General features: G+C 40.9%; 1 protein-coding gene and 1 long non-coding RNA gene across 7 annotated transcripts in view; one reads left to right on the top strand and one right to left on the bottom strand.

Annotated features, from left to right (window-relative positions):
* Positions 1 to 18,159, top strand: part of MGARP (mitochondria localized glutamic acid rich protein) — a 51,809-nt gene extending 33,650 nt beyond the window's left edge. For 3 of the 4 annotated variants that reach the window (XM_084627062.1, XM_084627061.1, XM_084627063.1), the window contains exon 7: positions 8,867 to 9,925. The gene's annotated coding sequence lies outside the window, so the exon portion shown is untranslated. Of the gene's footprint in view, positions 1 to 8,866; positions 9,926 to 18,140 lie in introns of those variants that run through there. The other variant, XM_084627064.1, reaches the window with a different exon arrangement.
* LOC311519946 lies at positions 1,468 to 22,505 on the bottom strand. 3 transcript variants are annotated; one of them, XR_014711430.1, is made up of 3 exons: positions 22,351 to 22,503; positions 17,690 to 17,819; positions 1,468 to 1,932 (listed from the first exon to the last, which is right to left on the bottom strand). It is a non-coding gene; the product is annotated as an uncharacterized lncRNA (long non-coding RNA). The 3 variants fall into 3 exon arrangements; XR_014711428.1 differs by lacking the exon at positions 1,468 to 1,932 and adding an exon at positions 10,045 to 10,774 and having other exon boundaries at positions 22,351 to 22,505; XR_014711429.1 differs by lacking the exon at positions 1,468 to 1,932 and adding an exon at positions 10,045 to 10,779 and having other exon boundaries at positions 22,351 to 22,504.
* Positions 22,506 to 22,524: the final 19 nt, after the last annotated feature.

The raw sequence follows: 22,524 nt of genomic DNA, 5'->3' as shown, positions 1-22,524 counted from the left end.
ACGGAGCTCTTCTTCATGGCATACAACATGTGGTTTAAACTTAGGTGTGTGCTTACGTACCTTGCTGAATTGGCTTTCCAGAAGAAAGTGTTACCATGCCATGTGATTTTATATAGACCTAAAGGAGCGTGTAAGATAGTGAAATGAATCTGCAGAAAAAACTGTCCATTGCAAGATCTTTTCCATAAGGGTTTATAAGAAAAATGTAAATGATCATAAACAGAAAAACTCTCAGCTTAGGATTCAACCCTTCCCAAAGTCATTTTCTGTCTCCCTACTAGTTTCTCAAGCAACCTTCTTCTAGCACTTCCCTAGTGGACCTGTGAAAGAAGAGGGTGAAGTTGAATAGAAATGAATTGACTGTTTACCAGGGAACTGTCACTCTCTATCCGTTTGCTAATTTGCTCAGTCCATTACATGGCACTATGTAATATCACTCAATACCTGTCACCATCTTGTGATTAAAAGGGCAAATATTGTTTTGTATTGTACTAATAGAGAGGCCATATGTTCTGGTTTTTCATCTGATATGTCCCGAAAACCATTTCTGGATCATCTGAAATGTCCTGTATTTTTCCTTTCATTGATCCAAACATTTTTTTAATAACTACACAATGTTTGTTCAGGACATATTGCTGTTCCAAATAGAAATTGCTCTGTACTTACCAGGAATAAAATGGTGCAGTGGAACAGGTATTCTGTTTGATGCACATGTTGGGAGTGCAGAAAAAATCTGAATGAGTGTTGACACAGGCAAAGGCGTTCTTTTGTTCAAAGTGGACACAGTGTGTCATGACAAATTCATTGAGAATACGAACCTACTGGAATTTATCCTGCAAGCCGAGAAATGTGAACATATTGTTGAATCATAAGGCGACAGCAACAACACTAGTATAGATTAAAAAAGGAAATGTATTTTTGGTTTTTACATGAAGATTTTGCAATCCTAACTACTTGTTCCCATAAAGGTGTCCCAGGTTTTGATTTTGAAAACATAGTCACCTTAATGAATGTAGAGGTAGTAACAGTATTATTTCATTTGTTAAGGAATAATAAACACACACAACTGTAAATGATCCGTTTTTGAACTAACTCCAAATTTAAAGGAAAAATTATTCTGAGCAGTAAGGGAGAGTCTGTGCATGTGGTTGTTACCAACTAGAATATGGCTGCAAATATTACTCGTTAAAATGTGCTTCTACTCCAAAAAGCAACTTTTACAAAATAGCATCATGGGGATCCAAATGACTCCATATATAATCCTGTTTAGTTTACAAATAAAAGGATGTATTTTTCTAACTGCCAGTGCTGCAAACACAGCATGAAATCTGAAAGGCAAGCTGGGTTTTTCTGCCCCACGCATCACTAGCAATAAAGATTCTCCACTCGGGACATAGTTAACAAGATGGTAAGCTTTTTATTTTAATTGATGAAGTCATTAGCTATGGCTCTGAATAGACACTGAAAGATGTAACTTTTATAGTTACTTTTCAAAGTAGAGCCATGCTTCAATATATGCCTGTTGGGTGAGAGTTTGGCCCCAAAGTAAAATCATTCAGGTGTGGAAGAGGCTTATATGAGGCCTGTTTTTTAAACAAAGTTTGGGGTTTGGAATACAGAGACCTCATCCTGCATGTTGTCTTGGCAAACACATTCTTACAAACCTTTTAAACCTTTATTAAAGATTCTGGGGAGGTTTGGAGAGGGGGAAAGAAAAACACTTCAAGCCTTCGAAATGTAAAGTATTAAGTAAGGCTTTAATTTTAAGAACATCCCCTGTTCCTTTTCCACTTAGCTGGAGACAGTCTTTAGAAGGAAAAATCCCCTGTGTTTGACCATCTTAAATGGTAATAACTATCTTTTTGGGGAAATGAGAAGAAGCCATTGAGATGGGCTGGAGTTGCTGTTGTTGTTAAAGTCCGAACCTGTTTCCTAGAAGACAAAACAAGACAAACACACTTAAAAGGAGGAGGGCAAAGAACTGCAAAGATAGCCGATGTGACTTCTGTCTCTGATGTTGACTCTCACTTGCAATCTGACTGCTGGAAAAACACAGGCACAGCACAGGCGTCTTATCAGCCACTCAGAGACCTGGCAAATTTGTACCAGCTTTGGGCTGTTTAGGGCATTGCATGTAGCAGCCTCTTTCTGGTCACAGGGTTTCAACAGTGTTGCACAATATACAGGCTTGACTGACTAAGCCAAACTTGTATTAGACAGAAGGAAAAAGGAGAGGGATAGGAAAGAGAAGAAATATGGTAGGGAAGGAAAAGAACACATGCGGGAGGTGTGTGTGTGCATGAGACAAAGTCTCACATTCCAAGTGGTATTCAGGACTTAGTCAGAGCCAGTGAAGGTGGCAATGTCATCTGGTTCCCTCTCCATGGTCTGGTCAGGACATTGTTCAGGATTAGGATGAAGAAGGTCAAGGGTCCAGGATGCAGTGGGGATGGCAGCCATCATGGTGGAGTTTGCTTCATCCTTTCTCCTCTTTGTCAGCCAGTTGTGCAGGAGTCAGTTTTCCCTGCAAAGTTTCTGAGGACCCTAAAAGGGAGTGATGTGTGGAATAGCTCATCTCCCTCATTATTTTGTTAACCAGTTAGGCCTAATGTCTTACTTATCAGTTTTGGGTCATTGATTTCCAGTATCACACTGTTCTGGTTTTTGTTATGGGGTATGATTTTAACACAGTGCTTGAGTTTTATCAGTAGGCCTTTTTGTTTGGACTAATTCAGCCTTTGTCTCTTTTCTACACCTTTTCCCATCAGCATTTATTATTATAAGTTATTGTGACAGTTTATGAACTTTCACTTTTTGCAATTGAACTCACAATCAGGGTTAATTTGTAGGCCCAATTATCACAACAGGCCCTTCACTCTGCTTAAGCCTTGTGGGTTGGATAGATCCATGCAGGACACCATTGGTGGAGAGGCTCTGGGGCAAGGCATGCATCCACAACCCCTCACACTGCAGAGGGAAATCTGTATTGTCTTCCAATAGGATGATGCCAAAGAGGGTGTAATGGAGAAGAGCCTGTGGCTCCACACTCAGTGGTTCCAGTGGCCCAAAACTGTGCCTTGAGAGGTGGGGAAGAAGGGCAAGCACAGTGAGGGGGTGGTGTTGCAGCACCACAGCCTATCTGGGGTCTGAGACTGAATCAGTCTCCCTAACCCTGTATAGGTCCTGGCACAAAGTCCCAATTACCTTAGCTTTGACAAGGGAAATGGTGCACCTCTCTCTTTTGGCCTTCACCAAGTGTCTCTCTTAAGTTAGTTGATGGTCCAACAAAAAGGGTGTCATAATATCTGCTTTATCTAGCTTTGCAGAAGCACATTATAGAGACACAGCAGAACAGTAGCTTCACAACTGAGTTTAGGTGTTAGAATCCACAAAGTTATTTTTTTAAAATAAAAATCTGGGGGGAGTGGTGTTGGGGGTAGTTACACTGGTCACTGACTGGCATCGCTGCACTGGGCTACTGCATAAGGCCCCCATTCAGCAAACACTTACATATATGTAATTTTACCCCATCAATAGTCCCATTGAAGACAATAGGACTACTTAAATGCTTAATGTTGTGTGTATTGCAGGATCTGGGCTTAAGTGGCATGCCCATAGCGTGTATCAAAATACATGAATGTCTTATCACCTTAAACATTCCTTGAAGGTCTGGCAGTTTTAATTGTGCTAACGGTCAAAGTATTTGTAAACCAGCATGTAAGAGATCTATAGTATACAAAAACTACTGCTGCATAAAATCCTCCCTATCAGATGATCTAAAACGGGGTTGACAGGAAGCGGTGGCTTGTAAATTCCGAAAACATATATGATGATTTGATTTAACACAATGCATACTGAATACCTGACTCTAGGCGTTGTTTACAACTTAATGACTATTATATAATATTTATGTGTTTTTAACTAATTCATAAGATATTGTTATAAAAGGAAAGCTCAGTTATTAATGCATGGAGTTCATTTTTGACAGGAATTTTTAATATGTGCTTTCATATAAGTCTGAAATAACTTTGCTAGATTTATCCATCCTTTCAGAATCCAGTACTATTGCTAAAACTAACTGTTTGCTTTTCAAACATAAGAACATAGTCTGACCCAGTAGGGCCATTCTTAAGGTCCATCTAGCCCAGTATCCTGTCTTCCGACAGTGGCCAGTGCCAAGTGCCCCAGAGGGAATGAACAGAACAGATAATAATAATGTTACATTTTTATATTTTTAACAAATGGGTTCAAAACCCACTGAACCTCTTCATTTGGAAGATTTTTAAACAGGTTAGAAAATTCTGTTTCCAAGTTTTTTAAGTGTGCAGATATGAGAGGTTTTTATAGGTGACACACTTACATTGTTTTCGGCAACAAAATCACATAACGATGGAAACATTTCCAAACATCTGTTTTCAAAATTTTCTCCATAGCACGAGTTTATTTCGAAAAGCAGTTACTTTCTCACTCATTGTTAAAACGTCCCCTTTACCTTGAAGGGACAGATTAAGTGTGTTTATTTTTTCGATAATATCTGCTAGATAGCACACTACTGACAGCCACTTGTCATCACAGAAAAGGTCAGCAAATTTGGAACCCTTGTCTTTTTCTAAAAGAAAAATGCGTAACTCATCTTTAAGTTTGACAACTCTTTTAAGCACTTTGCCACGAGTTAACCAGCAAATGTCTGTGTGTGGTACAAATGTTTTCAAGATCACTCCCCATCTCATTACAAAGTATTGTAAAGATTCTACTATTTAAAGGTCTTGTTTTTATAAAATTAACCACATGGATGACATCCTATAGCACTTTGTGCACTTCTGGCTCCAACTTCTTTCCTGCAATAGCTTGCCTATGAACGATGCAGTGAATGAATTTCACGTGTGGTGCTATCTCTGTAACCTTACCCCGGAATCCTTTCTTTATTCCAGTCAAAGCAGCCGCTCCATCAGTGGTTGCACTTACAATTTTTTCATAAAACATTGTTTTTTATTAAAGAAGTCTTTTACTGTTGAGAATATATCTTCTCTGGTACATCTTTCCTTTAATGGCTCACAAAAAAGTAGTTCTTCATGTGTTTCATTATTGAAACAGAATCGAGCAAATACCATAAGCTGAGACATGTTAGAAACATCTGTACTTTCATCCAACTGTATAGCAAACCTCCCACACTGCGTAATTTGTTCTAATACTTGTTTCTTCAAATCTTCAGCAATGTTTTCTATGCGTCTTCCAACAGTATTTGCTGACAAAGGAATGCATTTTAGTTTGTCGCCATATTGTTTTCTTGTATTATTTCATCCATTTTTACCGCGGCAGGAAGAACAAGTGTTTCCCCAATGGTTTGTGGCTTTTTGTCTTTTGCTATTCAGTAAGAAACCTCAAAAGAGGCTTCTAAACATTTATCGTTAAGTTTAGTGAAATTTTGTAAAGTACTGGATTGAGTATCGCATGACTTTAAACATCGCTGAAAAAATGGTAGAGGTTTGTCTTCATGTTCTGGAGGCTTAGTTTTTAAATGTCTTGCTAATCGTGAGGGCTTCATCCTATCATTAGTTAATATCTCAAGGCACAATACACACTTAGGGCGAGGTTCATAGTTAATATAGTGGATGTAAATCCATATTTCAAATAGTCTTCTTGATAATTTCAAATTTTTTTGGCTGACTTCTTGTCAGATCTGATTAGATCGTCGTTGTTTTCACCTCATAATGTGGCTGACGAAGAGCTCGTACTAGGAGTAGGAGAACTGTCAGCTCTGCCATTTTCTTCTTGTTTGCTTGTGCTCGCATTATTAGTATTCTCTTCAATCCGCGGTTTCTTTGCAGGAATCTTTTTAAGCCACTTGTCCATTTTGTGAGGGTTAGTTTTAGTTAAAACTAAATAATATAATCCGTAAATCCACTTAACCGGGCACATGTAAACTGCAATACGTCGCAATACGCTGAAAGCCAATGAACGAGTGAGGGCGCCACTGTCAACCCCTCTGGTTGTGGAACTCCCACTCTTCCCTCAGGATACCTCACAGGGCTGTCTCCAGGCACCAGCGTAGGATGCATGTGCCTGGGGTGGCACACTGTAAGGGGCGGCATTCCAGCCAATCTTAGGGTGGCGCTCCTCCGGCCGCCCCCCCCCTTTTTCTCCAGTGGTGCCCCTCCTGCCGCACCTTTTTCTCCGGTGGCGCTCCTCCTGCCGTGCCCCCCAATGGATAGTCTTGCGCACCCCACTGTGGGGACCGCTGCTTTAGCACCTCGATCGTCCAGTCGCCCCACTGGTTGTTTAGCAAGCTTCCTGCTTCTGATGTATTTAAAAAAAATTTGCTATTACTTTTTGAGTCTTTAGCTAACTGTTCCTCAGATTCTTTTTTGGCCTTCCTAATTGTATTTTTACACTTCATTTGCCAGTGTTTATGCTCCTTCCTATTTTCCTCACTAGGATTTAACTTCCAGTTTATAAAGGGTGCCTTTTTGCCTCTCACTGCTTCTTTTACTTTGTTGTTTAGCCATGGTGGCTCCTTTTTGGTTCTCTTACTATGTTTTTTAATTTGGGGTACACATTTTAAGTTGAGCTTCTATTATGGTGTCTTTAAAAACTTTCCACACAGCTTGCAGAAATTTCACTTTCGGCACTATACTCTTTAATTTCTGTTTAACTAACCTTCTCATTTTTGTGTAGTTCTCCATTCTGAAATTCAATGCTACAATGTTGGGCTGCTGTGGTGTTTTTCCTGCCACAGTGATATTAAATTTAAGAATATTATAGTCACTATTACCAAGAGGTCCAGCTATATTCACCTCTTGGACCAGATCCTGACCCTTGATCCACTTAGGGCTAAATCAAGAATTGTCTCTCCTCTGTGGGGTTCCAGGACCAGCTGCTCCAAGAAGCAGTCATTTAAGGTGTCAAGAAACTTTATCTCTGCATCCTGTCCTGAGGTGACATGTACCCAGTCAATATGGGGATAATTGAAATCTCCCATTATTAATTACTATTATTATTATTGAGTTTTCTATTTTAATAGCCTCTCTAATCTCCCCGAGCATTTCACAGTCACTCTCACCATCCTGGTCAGGTGGTCGGTAATTTATGCCTACTGCTATATTCTTATTAGAGTATGGAATTTCTATCCGTAGAGATTCTATGGTACAATTTGATTCATTTAAAATTTTTACTTAATTTGATTCTACGCTTTCTTTCACATATAATACCACTCCCCCACCAGCACGACCTGTTCTGTCCTTCCGTTATATTTGGTACCCTGGTATTACTGTATCCCATTGATTATCCTCATTCCACCAAGTTTCTGTGATATCTATTATATTAATATCCTCATTTAATATGGGGCACTCTAGTTCACCCATTTTATTATTTAGACTTCTAGTATTGGTATATAAGCACTATAAAAACTTGTCTCCTTTAGACTGTCTGCCATTACATGATGTAATTGAATGGGACTCTTTTTTTTTATTTGTCTATTTCTGATCAGACCCTGCCTGTATTTTATCATTTTCCATCCTTTCGTCCTCACTAGGACATAGAGATTCTCTCTTAATAGATCCTCCCCTAAGGGATGTCTGAACCATGTGCTCCTCCACACCTGTCGACTTTCCCCCAGCCTTTAGTTTAAAAACTGTTCTATGACCTTTTTAATGTTAAGTACCATCAATCTGGTTCCATTTTGGTTTAGGTGGAGCCCATCCATACACCAAACTGTACACCTATTCTCTGCAAATCTTTAGTGTAGCTAGCTCCTGATTGAGACATGAGGTCCCAAGATTTCTTTAGTTATTGCTTAGTCAGTTAGCTTGCACAAGCTAACTCATGTTGATAAATGCAAAGTAATGTACACTGAAAAATATAATCCCAACTCTACATACAAAATTATGGGATCTAAATTAGATGCTACCACTCAAGAAAGAGATCTTAGAGTCATTGTGGATAGTTCTCTAAACACATCCACTCAATGTGCGGCAGCAGTCAAAGAAGCTAACAAGGTTAGGAACCATTAGGAAAGAGAGAGATAATAAGACAGCAAATATCATAATGCCACTATATAAATCCATGGTATGCCCACGCTTGAATTCTGCATGCAGTTCTGGTTGCCCCATCTGCAAAAATATATATTAGAATTGGGAAAAGTACAGAAAAGGGCAACAAAAATATTAGGGGTATGGAACAACTTGCATATGAGGAGAGATTAAAAAGACTAGGACTTTTCAGTTTGAAAATAAGATGACTAAGGGGGCATATGATAGAGGTATATAAAGTCATGACTGGTGTGGAGAAAGTGAATAAGGAAGTGTTATTTACTACTTCACATAACACAAGAACAAGGGGTCATCTGATGAATTAATAGGCAGCAGGTTTTAAAACAAACATAAGGAAGTATTTCTTCACACAATGCACAGTCAACCTATGGAACTCATAGCCAGGGGATGTTGTGAAGGCCAAAACTATAACTGAGTTCAAAAAAGAATTAGACGAGTTCATGGTGGAAAGGTCCATCAATGGTTATTAGCCAAGATGGTCAGGATGCAACTCCATGCTCTGGGTGTCCCTAGCCTTTGACTGCCAGAAACTGAGAGTGGATGACAGGGTATGGATCACTCAATAATTGCCCTATTCTGTTTGTTCCCTCTGAAGCACCTGGCACAGGCCACTGTCAGAAGACAGGATACTGGGCCAGATGGACTACTGGTCTGACCCACTATGGCTGTTCTTATGTTCTTAAGCCAGTTTAATTAAACATACAGTGGTACTTCTAATAGCTGCACAGGAAGTGATGGTGCATCAGGTTTATTACCATTAAACATAAGTTACTCTTCTCTCTCTAAAACATCAGTGTATTTTTTTTCTCTTTTCCCAGTGAGCAACAGTGACGCCTTTGAAGAGTTTCACAGAAATATGTATGACAATCAACCAGCTGATGTTCTGAAACCTAATGTTATTCTTTGGAGATGTAAAACAAATCTTGCAGGTTGTTGCACCTAAAACTGCTTGTTAGGGCTAGCATTTGATATTTTGATCAGTATTCATTCCTTACAACAGATAACCTAACATGGTATAGTTTGTCCGAGAGCAATAGGCTTTTGCAGTGGATATGCTTCTTTCTGAATCAGAGACACAGCATACAGTAATATAGGTCAAGGTACCACATAGTACACACTAAATCTATTTACCAAGAAAAACAGTAGATTTAATGACAGGTTTCCGAGTAGCAGCCAAAGAAAAGGAGGACTTGTGGCACCTTAGAGACAAACAAATTTATTTGAGCATAAGCTTTCGTGAGCTACAGCTCACTTCATCGGATGCATTCAGTGGAAAATACAGTGGGGAGATTTATATACACAGAGAACATGAAACAATGGGTGTTACCATACACACTGTAAGGAGAGTGATCAGGTAAGGTGAGGAGTTACCAGCAGGAAAGCGGGGGAGGGGGGGGAAGCCTTTTGTAGTAATAATCAAAAATCAATGTAGTGTAGTCTACATGTGGAATTCTTCCTTCTGATTACATACGAATGTATGCTCCCTCCCTGACATCCTGCAGTAAGTTATCATAGAATATCAGGGTTGGAAGGGACCTCAGGAGGTCACTTAGTCCAACCCCCTGCTCAAAGCAGGACCAATCCCCAATTTTTGCCCCACATCCCTAAATGGCCCCCTCAAGGATTGAACTCACAATGCTGGGTTTAGCAGGCCAATGCTCAAACCACTGAGTTATCGCTCCCCCCCACCACCCATATAATGATGTCAAGATGAATATATGGCCTCAGTCTCTGCACCCTGTATAATGCAGAGGCAGAATGGGGCTTCTGAACTTCAATAATCTATACCCCAAACTTTCACTTTAAAACAGTGCTATTCTGATTAGAAACAAATACTATTGTGGGAAGACGTGTTTTGAATAAAAGTCTTAATCTGATATTTCTCTGGCTGTGATCTGTACCCTAACTTACTTCAAATGTTAAACATGCTGTACCTATTTTTAAACATTAAAAATTAAAAAAAAAGACTTATTTTTCAGGAAGTGCTGACTGTACTTCTCAAAAAGTCGGTGTTGGAGAATGCTCAGTTGCTTTCTGAAGCTGCTCTTTCACAAGAGTGAGAAGTCTGTCAGCCTTCAAGAAGAAAGGTCCTTAGAAGCAGGCCTCAATCCAGGACTTGTTTAGGGTTTCCAGAGGCTTTTTAACCAAACTAAAGAATCTAATGACTCCAGTGCAAATTGTACAGCTGCTTCTTGTCATAGCTCTTTTTTTGAAAATATGTCCACAGTGCTTCTGCAACCTATGTGACAAGAAATCCAGGGTTGTACTGTAAAGTCTTGCTGTGACTACATGTTAGCACAACATACAGTACTGCCTACCAAAACACCTGGATAGCTATGGATTTGACGTGTGATGGTATTTCATAGTATGTAGAGTGGTGCTCTATATAGAATAGCAAACTACAACATGTAAAGCACTTAAAAGAAGTTTTAGAATGTAAAGATAAAATGTATCCTTGTATATGATCACACCACTCTCTACAACAGCAAGAATAATAATTAGTGCTTATAATCTGAAGGTGGCAAAGTGCTTTACAAAGGATGGTAAATATAATTATCCCTGTTTTGTAGATTAGGAAAACAGAGACTGAGGTGGCTGAAGTAACTCAGGTGGTCAAAGTCACACAACAGCTTAATGGTAGAGCAGGGAGTAGAACACAGGTTTACCAATTCCTGTCCAGGTCCTCGTTGGTTTTGGATCATGTTGCCTCCAGATAAGATCCATACCTATTCTGAGTAAGTGGAGGGTGCTCATTAGTGTAGTATTTAGGCATCAAGCGAAGCCAGTTAAGGGCTTCTCTTAGCATATAGGTAGTTCTGGTTGCATGAAATTAGTTTTGGTCGTAAGTATTACAGAATACATTTAGAGAAGAAGGAAGGGCTTTCCCCCCTCCAAGAGAAGGCAGTGCTTTCATAAAAATGGTAATACCTGAGACTGCACAAATCTGAAAGGTGCAAAAAAGTTCTATTATGTCTGTAAACAGAACAGTTCACAAAATCCCGTGATGCTCCCACAGCTGACTTTGGGAGTTTAGGATGACCTGTCTGGGCCCCCCTAATACACATAACCGAGCCATTTTAAAGAAAATGCTTCGTCTACTGTCAGAGAAGTGGGGCCCATACGCTTGTACTGGGGGCCTTGGCTAGCTGTCAGCATCTAATATTTTTATCAAGGGACAAATCTCCAAATAAGACAAGGCTGATGGCTACTAGACCCTCACTAAGCAGAGAACTGTGAGTATTCTGGTGGATTTATGCCTGTATCCCCCGCTCTCCAATCTTCTACCTGTTTATAGAATCTAAAGTGGCTAGCATTATTAATATATTAATACACAAAACTTCATTGGGAAGCAGGGTTGCTGTACACACAAAAGGCAGGAAATTAAAAGATAAGCTACTTAACAGTACATACCCTCTACTCCTCCACCCACAAGCACTCACTTTAAGTATCATTACAACTGTCATACACCACAAACCATGCACATGCTCCATTTTCACATTTCTGCACACATTCCTACCAGCTTATTTTCCCACAACACAAGTAGTTGTGGATGTTTGATGTAGTAGGTGATTACATTAAGAGAAGATAGTTTGATGAAGGATTGCATACAGACGGGCAGCTGAAGGGGGTAATTGAAGGCTGGCAACTCTAGGGGGCAGAATAATGGTTGCTGTCAAGTGGCTTAACTTTTCATGACCTCGATTTTGTGGGTTTGAATCAGTTGTGCTGTGTATGGAGTAGCTGCCACAGTTATGTAAGGATGTGGGAGTGAGTCCAGAACCCTAAGGTTTTAGAACACGGACATCTGGAAGGCAGAGGGCAGACAGCCTGGCAGTCTGATGCCTATAGCTGGCTCAGATGGCTGTTAGGGAACATTTAAATAAAACTAACTTAACTATTAAGCTCTTTATGTCTTAATAAGAACAACACACCAGATACTTGATGCTCAGTATGCTGTGTATTAATTTCCAAGGTTTTTTCTGTGCTTAATGGGGTGGGCAGTGGATGAGCAGAGAGGAGTGGGCCTGCGGGGCTACAAATGAAGTAGGAAAATATTTTATCTGGCATTAGCTCTGCCTGAACCCTCCCATACCAGCAGTTGTGCACACAAACCCTTTTCTGCTGTAGGACAAAAATCTGACAGAAAAGTCAGCTCCTCCCGGAGATAGTTTTAAGTGTGTCTGGACTCTTGACCCCATTGGTCAGGGTTGCATAGGCCTGTTCCCCCTCACTCAAGCAGGTTTCTATGTCTCCCCTAACATCAATCAATAAGGTTTGGTTGTGCTTGCCCCCACTGCTGCCCCACCATCAGTCAGGATAGCATGTGCCCACCCCTAAACTCTCCTCTAATTAATCAGACTTTTGTATGCCCCCACACCAATCAATCAATCATGTTTTGTCTGCGTTCACTCCTTCCCAAATAACCAATCAGCCTTCTGTGTTCCTGCCTTACCCCATTAACCAAGCAGGGTTGTGTGAATGCCCCTTTCTGCCCTCCCCTCCTCAGAATAATCAGGCTTCCATGCCCCACCATCAATCAATCAATATTGTGCACATCCTCCCCCCACACCCTCACTGCCACAATCAATTGTGTTATCGTGTACTTGCACTCCATCGATCATGCTTGCATGCACAGTACATATGAACTTTCAGTTACAATGTTAGTAGCAGCTAAAAATGACCCTAAATCCCACATTCGGTTAAAACATTTTCTCTGTTGCTCCGGTTCTCTGCAGGATCCACCTCTACCAAGTTTTTGTGTGGATAAACTGTAAGTAGAACTGCCAAGGAGATGTTGAGCCAGAGCCCAAGTTTCAAACCCTTACCATTAAAAATACAAGAAACAAAACAAAAACTACATAGAAAATTCAAAGAGAAAAAACATTAACCCAATCTTAAATTTCACATTAACTGGCGATACACTTTTGGAGAAAAAACAGGAATTTATGCCCTATTTTTGAACATTACCCTAACTATGGAGTCTCCATAACCAGGCATTTCCACAATTCTAACAAATACATGAGATATTCTGCATACATCTGTGCATTTGGCTGTGTCAAGAAAGGATGAACTAGGCCTTGAAAAATGATGGAATGTGAGAATTTGGAGTGTCTATAAAATTTCCTTACTTATACATGTGCAGATTACCATGGTGATGTGCTGTTGGTTGAATCATTAATATCTGGTGTCTATACTGGCTGAGCTGCTGTGTAAGAGATGACTTCCATTGATATGTCTTGATACATCAGTTACCAAAACCCCACAAACATAATTAACAATGAGATTTTGGAGAAACCTCAACTAAAGTGAAAGTTAATGTCAGAATCATTTAATGGTTGTCTTTGACCTCTCTATCAAAACAGTGCACTATTATTAATACCACGGTAATGCATCAAGGTTTCCCCCACCTATTTTTAAAAACACTTATAGGTGGAGCTGGTAGTAGTTCCTATTATTAAGGTTATCTTTCTCACTGGAAGTTTTGGGTGTGCCTTCACTGTAGGGTTAACCTGGACTCCTGCCTGGGCTTTAGCCCTGAGTCCCTGACTATTCACATATGAAAACTTTTTACTTGGGTTTGGAGGTGCTTTGAATGCGAGCTAACTTACCCAGCTGAGGGTATAGACTAGAGACTGGGTTTTGCTTGAACTTGGGCTGTAACCCATGTATTTTGCAGTATGGATGCAGGCTGTAAACCAGTTATTTAACATGGGTACTGACAGTCTTCCAATGCCTTCCCACAATTCTCTTGGGCCATATTTTCCTGCCCTTCTACCTACTCCCTTCTTCTGCACTGGAAGTCACCTATCAGTTTATGTACACCAGTTTAGTATTTAAACCCACGTTCCAAGTTTCTAGAAGTACTTCAGTTTACTGAGTAAACAGGCTAAGAGTCCTTCTACACAGGGGGAAGGCAAGCACAGACAAGTTCTCCCACAACACACTGTGAAACAATTCATAGAGTGGTGCAGCTTAGTGCAGAGCTAAGAACCATGGGATATGCCCCCAGAAGTCCTAACCTGAGTTAGGGCAGTGCCAGTAGGGATGTGACTACGCAGGCAGGACAGGTGGCTTAGCAGTGTGGACACTCAGACCCAGGCTTTGCTAAGCCAGGTTCCCTGACTGCCCAGACCTGAGTTAACTCTGGGTTTGTACTGCCATAGAATCTACAAGCCTCAGTCATAGACCAGGACCTCATTGTGGTAGGCGCTGTACAAACAGCAAACAAAAAGACAGACACTGCTGCAGAAAGCTTACAGTCTTTCTATGTAATACTCTGAGGCCCTGTTTTCACTGGCTTTATATCTTTGCCAAACTGTAACCATTTGGGTTGAAACTTTCTGTTCTAGTTGTCTGCCTCCAGCTGATTATTTTTATTTATTTTTGGAAAATTTCAGCCAAAACAGTTCAACTGTTTCTGAGAGTGAGGTCAGGGGAAAATATGCTGTTTTGTCCATCTAAATAAACTCTGGTAAACTTTTATTTGAAAATCTCTAGCACCTCCATTGCTTGGAGCAAAGATCTGAAATTTGGCAGGGGGTGGCTTTTGTGTGACAGACGTGCCTTTGGCAGCCCCTGTCAAAACCCACCCACATTTGGCCAAGTTGTAAGCCTTTAAAAAATCATAGTTTGCATATGCTCCGTAGAGACTCAGGCACCAATCCACAAAGTTACTTAGGCAGCTAAATCTTGGTCCCAATCTTAGGCTCCACTGTGATCCGGGTGCTCCAGGTGCCTAAGTTTTCAGGGTAAATGTTCTCTAGGCATCTGTGTTTCTGCCACTGGGAGCATGTGCTGCTGCCTCACCCTAGGCATCTGGATGCTTATTTCCTGCCTAAGCCCCAAAGTGATCCACAAACTGGGGGGAAATAGGTGTTCACTCACTCGTCCATCTCCAGGCAGCAGCTGATCAGGTACATGTGCTCAGCAGTGGCAGTGGTGTCTTCTTATAACTTTTAGCTCAGTAGTTAGAGCACTCACCTTGGATGTGGGAGACCAAGGTTCAATTGCCCCCTCTGGCTGATGGGGGAGAAAGCATTTGAACAGGAGTTTCCCACCACTCAGCAGTGCTCTAACTATGGTGCTATAGGCTATTCTGATATGGGTCTCTCTCAATCTCTCCTGTGTAAGCTGCTCCACTGTGGATAAATAATGAAAGAGTGATTGGAGTAGGGGGCACTGGACCTTGGTCTCCCACCTCCTAGGTGCCTCTCTCTCTCTCGGCCCATTACTATTTAAGTATTTAGAGACAATGGAACAGCATTCCCCCTGTCATTGGCATCTCCCATTGACTAATTTAATGACTTGCTGGCTTTTGTTGATCACATTCTAAGGTGCCTATCTCTCCCCATGCATTGTATAGGGAGCCAAGGTGCCTAATTCAGGTTTTGTGGATCACAGTGTTGTTCCTGTGATTTTCTAGGTGTCTAACAATTAAGCATTGTGACACTGAGCATTGCAACGCCTCTGTCCCTTTATGGATCCAGACCTTAGATTTTAGCAACTAAATTCTCTGGAGATTCCATCTGCTCTGGGCATGCTCCAGCATAGGGCTGAGCAGAACTTTCCCTGCAATAAAGCCCTGGATGCCAGGGGCTGATTGGATCCAGATTCAGATCCTGGCACAGGCACCTAAACTGAGAGTAGGGAGCCTGTCTCTCCTGTGTTTGAAATGACCCAGGCAGCATGGAGGAGAAACATGGAGATGGGACAAGAGTTTAGAGGAGGGAGTAGATTGGAATAAGGAGCCTGGCCAGATCTGGAAGCTTTCTAGACTGTGGCAACATGGCTAATAGGAAGCACAGAATCTGCTGCCCTGAATCTCACCCAGCATCTTTCCCCCTAAGAAAGAATGGATGGGATTGTCTTTGCGGCTCATCAATGCTACTGTTTAACTGGAAGGGTTAGTGTTTAGTAACTTAAAACGCTCTCTGAAAGGGGCAGAGTGCATTTCCTTGCTTTATTCTGAGTTCTTTGGTGGTCAAGTGAGAATCAAATTTAGATCTCATGCATATCAATAGAAAAGACATTCAGCTAGGGTACAATGGCATGATTAGCAGATTTACAAGCAATAATGAGCTAGTACTTTGTACTGGGATTTGTATGAAATTATTTTCTCTTAACCATTACTTTTCCAATACCAACAGAATCAAATACTATATTGTAACTCTGTCTACTCTTTATGTTCAGGCGTATATCAGCATCATTTTATTATTCCTTAAGGATCAATATAACATGAACACCAAGAATTGATCCATTTTGTGCCTATAAAAGGGGCTGCGGGCAGCAATTAGAATGAGGTCATCCAAGTTCTAATCCTTAAAATAGCCAAAAATATTAAAAAATAGCTGGGGGCATATTTTGGTGTGGGTTAATGCATTAGCTTTTCATCTCCTCAAAGTTAAAGTCAGGTCATCAGCCCAAATAAGTTTGGTGGTCTTATCTGGCCTGGATTTTTGTATGTCTTAAACACATCACTCATTGCAGTCTGGTGAGTGCCCTAATCACTAGGTTATAGGATATTCTGATGTGGGGCTCCCTCAATCTCTGTTGAAGTTGGTCCACTTAAATTAAACAACGGACTATCTAAACATTAATTGGGCTAAAGAAAGCATTTGAATGACTATCTAGCTTGGTGGTTAGGGCACCCATTTGAGAGGTAGATGATCCCTGTTCTAATCCCTTCTTCCCCCTCAAGAAGAGGGGGAACTTGGACCGGGAGTCTCCCACATCCTGGTAAGTACCCTGTCCACTAAGGATTACAAGGGAGTTCCTTCCTCCCCACTGCACCTGCTATTGTATAAGCTCACCTGAGAGGCCCAATCCCGTAGGCAGCCTTTGAGCAAGCCTAGTGGATTGCGCCCCCCACCCACACGTGACTTGGGCAGCTGCACACCTATCTTTCCCAGTTTGTGTGGCAGGAGATAGGCATCTAGAGTGAGACTGAAGTGCACATGCACAGAGGCAAAAACTTAGACATCAAGCGAATTTAGGCACATACAGGGATAGGCAGCAGCCAGGAGGGAGTTTTGTGAATTATAGTGGGGCCAAAAACAGGACTTAGGTGTCTAAGTACCTTTGTGGATCTATTCCTTGTGCCTCCCTATTCCTGGGTCCCTACCATGCCCCCCCCCTTCTCCTCCACCATTCTAATTTCTTTTATTTTTACCTGTCAACATTTTTAACATTGGGATGGTGAGGAGAGCTGATCTGGAGTATTATTATGCCAGAAACTGTTAATGGATCCCATGAACCAGTTCCTTGATCTACAGACACTTACAGATGTCGATGAAACTGCTTGGTCTGCTAACCCGACAAAAGGAGCTGGTCCCATTTTCCCCATCTGTTTTTTTACCAAATTCAATAGGATTCTGCCCATTAATGCCTAGAACATTCCCTGAAATTTTGTAGTTGATCAGATTCAGTGTTCTAAAGTTACCATGTTACACACAGACAAACAGAAAAATATCATCAAGTTGCATGTAGGACTTTGCTGTACTTGGCCAACTAATTATATTTTGCTGGACATAAACCCAAGGTATCAGCTTCATGTACAGATTAAGTGTTCCTAAATATCTCAAAGGGTTGGTAGTGTACTGGTGATTTGTTTTCCCCACTCCAAATACCTATGGCCTCCTTACCTCATGGTTATGATATAAACATGAACCCAGATGTCCCACCAAGGAAAGTACTGTATATTGCCACTGCTTCATTGGCTCAGCTCAGTAGGTGGTATGAGTTGTAATTTGTCTCAGCAAAAATTCTGCAGTTCTGCAAACGAGTAAACAAAAGGAAACGACATAGGAATAAATTGGAGAGACTAAGTGGAAAAGGAGAAAGCCCAAACGCTTGTCAAGTATGCAATATATAGCCAGCAAAGATTACTCCAAAAAAGGGCATTTTCTGAAGGATTGTAATTACATTAAAAGAAAGGGACATACAGGCTTGCAATGATTTCATGGCTTTTTCCACAATAGAATTTTCTAGTGGAGCTTTTCTTCCTATGTCTAGTGCTCTTGTAGTTTTCAACTTCTAAAACATTTCAGCCTCTTTCCACTCTCTATAGTTTTTAGTAGCATTATCTCTGTTTAGGCTAAATGAAGACAACAAACCATTGGCTTCGTGTGTAGTGACACTATCAAACAGAAGAGGGCACTAAATCAAAGGCATCAAGGTTGCTGAAAAGTACCACAGAGGATCCTTCCAGTACACAGAAAACCTGAAGCTGAACAATGCAGACAAAAATGAATAATTTATGGTTTTTACTGGAGAAAATTGGCTTGATTTTGAAGCTTAACTGCAGTTTGAAGGAAATGCAAATTATATTGTTTCTTTTCATTCTACAGTTGTAGAAGGCAATTATCTTCAATGCATCATCAGTGGGGTTCTAACTGTATATCCTTGTCTACACAATTAGCATCTCAATTATCTTTTAAAACATCATAAACAAATACATTGCACAATAATACAAGCACTGGAAACTCTCTTATGATTTCCAACAGAAAACTGGAATCTGACTATGTTCCGAAAAATTTCTGAACTATTTTCCTGAATTCTTTACTGATTGCTATTATAATCTTTCTCTTTAAGACTGATCATAAAATTGAAAACTGATGTGGTCAGATTTTTAAAGTTACACACACACAACTGTGTATATGCATTTGATTGTGCTTAATTTATTCATTAAAATATTCAGTGTAAGTCTCCTGATCACGTATATGGAAGTGCACGCCTAGTTGAAGGACTAGCAGGCTAGTTGTAGATGCTAAGACCTAATTTTCCTGAGACAGTGTGTATATTTTACGAACAACTGTTAACCAAGTATATGCCTCAATAGTGGCGATTTCATGTAAATTGGCTGCATTACAGATGGGGCTGGTATCACCATCTAACATTAAAGTTGTTCCACACTGCCAGTTGTAAGATCGTGCTGTCTGTTGCTTATATCTTTGCCAAACTTTAAGCAGTGTGGAGGAGGAAACTGCTGGACTGGAATGTAGAGAGTCCAAGAGCTGGGACTGTGGGAGGTTAGTGATGATATGAGTTAGGGAAAAGGAGCGTGAGTGGTAGCAACTGGGACTGGAGGTTGGTAGGAATGAGGGGAACTGGTAGCTGAAGTGGGGGGAGACTGGGACTGGCTAGGTAAAGAGACTGGGAGCTGGGAGTAGAGACTGGGACTGGGAGCCAGTCTGGCTGGCTGGGTAAGGAGACTGGAACTGAGAACCAGTGGGGTGGAGGAAGTAGTTATGGGGAAGAGACAGATCTGACAAGGAGTCAGGGTATGGGGAGAAAACTGGGACTGACCAGGCAACAAGACTGGGACAAAGAGCCAGGGGAGGGAGATTGGGAGAGGGAGCTACTGGGGTAGGGTGACTGGATGCCAGGGTTGGGGAGAAAGATGGATCAGATGAGGAGCTGAAAAGGAGAAGTGGGGACTGTCTGGGCAAGGAGCTGAAGGTGAAAGGGACTGCGAATGGCTAGGCAAAAGGACCAGGAATCTGCAAAGGGAGACTAGGATTGTAGGGCAAGGAGACTGAGACTGGGATGAGCAGCCTGAGCAGTGTAGATTGGGACTGGCCAGGTGGGGAGAATAGGATTAGGACAAGGAGCCAGGGAGGGGAAGGGACTAGTGGAAAACATAGTATGTGATCATGTAATTAAAGACTGTATCATAATGCAAACACAGGAGGTTGAATTAAGGTTGCACAGGCAATCTTAATAAAGTTCTTTTAACACAGTTTTGTGTGTGTAATCTGTACATAAATTTCTATTCTATTCAAGGTCTTAAATCACAGCCAACACCGTGGCATTTTAGCCTGGCTAAAGCTTAATATTTGTAAACAGAGGGTTCAATTTGGAGCGCACAGCTGTTTTATACCAGTGTAACTCATTGACATCAGCGGAATTACTCCTGATACACACTAGTATGAAAGCAAAATCAGGCCAAGAATTGACATGCCACATCACTGAGGGGATGATAAATGTATTATACATTTGGATTATTTTAACAATCGTGTGGTTTTTTTATTTGTAGAAAACTTGAATGGACATTTCAACACTGTCACTACATGTTATCTGTTAAGCCATTTTTAACATAACTGTTTTCAAAAGGAACTCTTATTACATGAGTTTGTGTTTACATTGTGTCTCCCTTCATTTTCAGAAATAAGCATACATTAGTTCTATATTTATTAACTTTTTATATTTTTTTCAGCCGATTCAGAGAGTTTTTTGACAATATAAAAATGTTGACAGAGAAGATTTTGAAAGTATATAGCCTTATGTGCTAATTTCTTTTCATATGTCATTTCACTCGTTCTTTAAGACCTTTTCAAGTTTCTTTTCAAACTTTGGTCCTTAAAGTTAAGCACCTAAATACATATTTAGGTACTTAAATGAAAGTGGCCTGGTTTCAGAAGTGCCAAGCTGCTGGTGCAGAGGCATGCTGTGGATCCTGAGGAACCTTCCGGCTTGGAGACAGTCTGATAACCTTTCCTTTGGATGAGGGGAATCCCCATTTCCTTGCCAGGATGACATGAGGGAGATCTCTGTGAGGGAATCACCACAAGGGTCTGAATGCAATAATTTTGTAATGTCATACTACTCCACTAAGATCTCATTTTTTCCCTTGGTTATTACATTGGAAATTATCCAGGGGAAAATCTGATCAATGTGCACCACAGCAGAAATGGAAAACTAACCACCAACTCAAGTTCTGTGAACTTGCTTTGAGAGGAAGAGGGGAGAGAAGAGAAAGTTGGGAATTTTTCAATATAAGCTGTTGACCAACAAAACAACAAATCTCATTATTTTAGGTTGAATGCTAATCAAACTTGATAGAACCAAATGTGATTGTTATGTCATCTTATTGCAAACTGCCTAAGTGCCAATCCTACAAACATATGGAGGTGTTTATCTTGCCTAGTGCAAGTAGTCACTATTTGATTCAGCAATGTTTACAGAAACTGTCACTGAAAGTGTTCTTTTTATGATTTTCATTGTCACAAGCATGAATAGTAAATGGACTGTTAATGTACAGCCTCTATTTTGCAAGTGACAGCTGCTCTTGCAACGAAGAATCATTGTTTTATTGTAGCAGAAATCAGTTTCTATAAATGTGTAGGTACCCAAACATCAGAGCTTTAAACCCCATACAAGTCTTTCAGATTTTTTTCTTTTTACACTGATATCATTAAATTTACCAGTACATCTCCATTTCCATTAATATGACATTGTTTTGTATAGATGCCTTCTGTAACGAAGAAACAACAACACATGTTATAATATCACACATTACCAGAACAAAACATGTTTACTGATTTTTTTTTCAAAAATAGTTGGAAGGAAAAGCCAAAGTACTTCTTCAGCAAGACAATTTATATTTATGATAGGTACTCACTGAAATTTAAACATTTTTTTTTTACTTCTGAAAAAGGAGGGCTATTAATCTGAAAAAGAAAATATATGACTAGAAACATCACCCAATATAAATAAAACCGAATAACTATGGAAATACAGAAAGAAAAAAATCCACAGCAAAATCTAATTTGAAAGTCACTTGAAAGTGAGACACTTTATTATGTTTTAACTGATACATCTGGTTAATGTAGATTATAAAATTATCAGAACAGAAATCATACCTAATTCTGGAAAAAGAAAAGGAGTACTGGTGGCACCTTAGAGACTAACCAATTTATTTGAGCATGAGCTTTCGTGAGCTACAGCTCACTTCATCGGATGCATCTTCTGGGTAATCTTCAGGGGAAATCATGGACATCAAATACACAGGCACTATCAATTAATCATAGCAATGAGGAAACCGCTCAAGCATACAACGGACACTGAATATTTGTATTCTAGTTTTTTCCCGTCAATCTAGATTCCTTCTGTTCCAGTAATGACAATCCAAATCCAATAAAATCATTTTATTATTCTTATATTCTCCCTCCTTTGCTCCTCCTTCCCTTAACCTACATCTGCTCACCCATCTCTGCATCCCATCGATCTCCTCCATCACCCCCATCCTCCAAAATCTGCCTCACTGTCCCCCACTCCCGTTCTCTCCTCTGCCACCCCCTCGGATCCCCGATCTGTTTCTCCCTCTCTCTCTCCCCCAGACCCCAGCTTTTTGCTCCATCACCAAAAGCTGCTCCAGCCTCCTCCGTCCCCCAACTCGATCTGTTCCTCCTCTCCTTCCGATCCACTTCTGCTCCCTCAACACCTACCCCGACCTCTTCCTTCATCCTTCCGGCCCCTATTTCCTCCTTTGTCTCCTGATCCGTTCCTCTCCCCAGCCACTCACCCATCTGGCCGGACTCTGGTGAGCTGCTGGGTGCTCGCTGCTGCAGCCCGCTCCTGCCCGGCTCGCTGCGGGCGTTACCTTGGCCAGGGACAGGAGCCCGAGGGAGGCAAAGGGTGAGGGCAGCAGCCTCACGTCGCCAGTGGGCATGTGCGGAGGCTGTGCGCATGCCCACTG

Source organism: Lepidochelys olivacea (genome assembly GCF_965140295.1).
Source record: "Lepidochelys olivacea isolate rLepOli2 genome assembly, chromosome: 4".
In the NCBI taxonomy this organism is placed as follows: Eukaryota; Metazoa; Chordata; order Testudines; family Cheloniidae; genus Lepidochelys; species Lepidochelys olivacea.
This window is presented reverse-complemented; position numbering and strand designations above follow the sequence as displayed.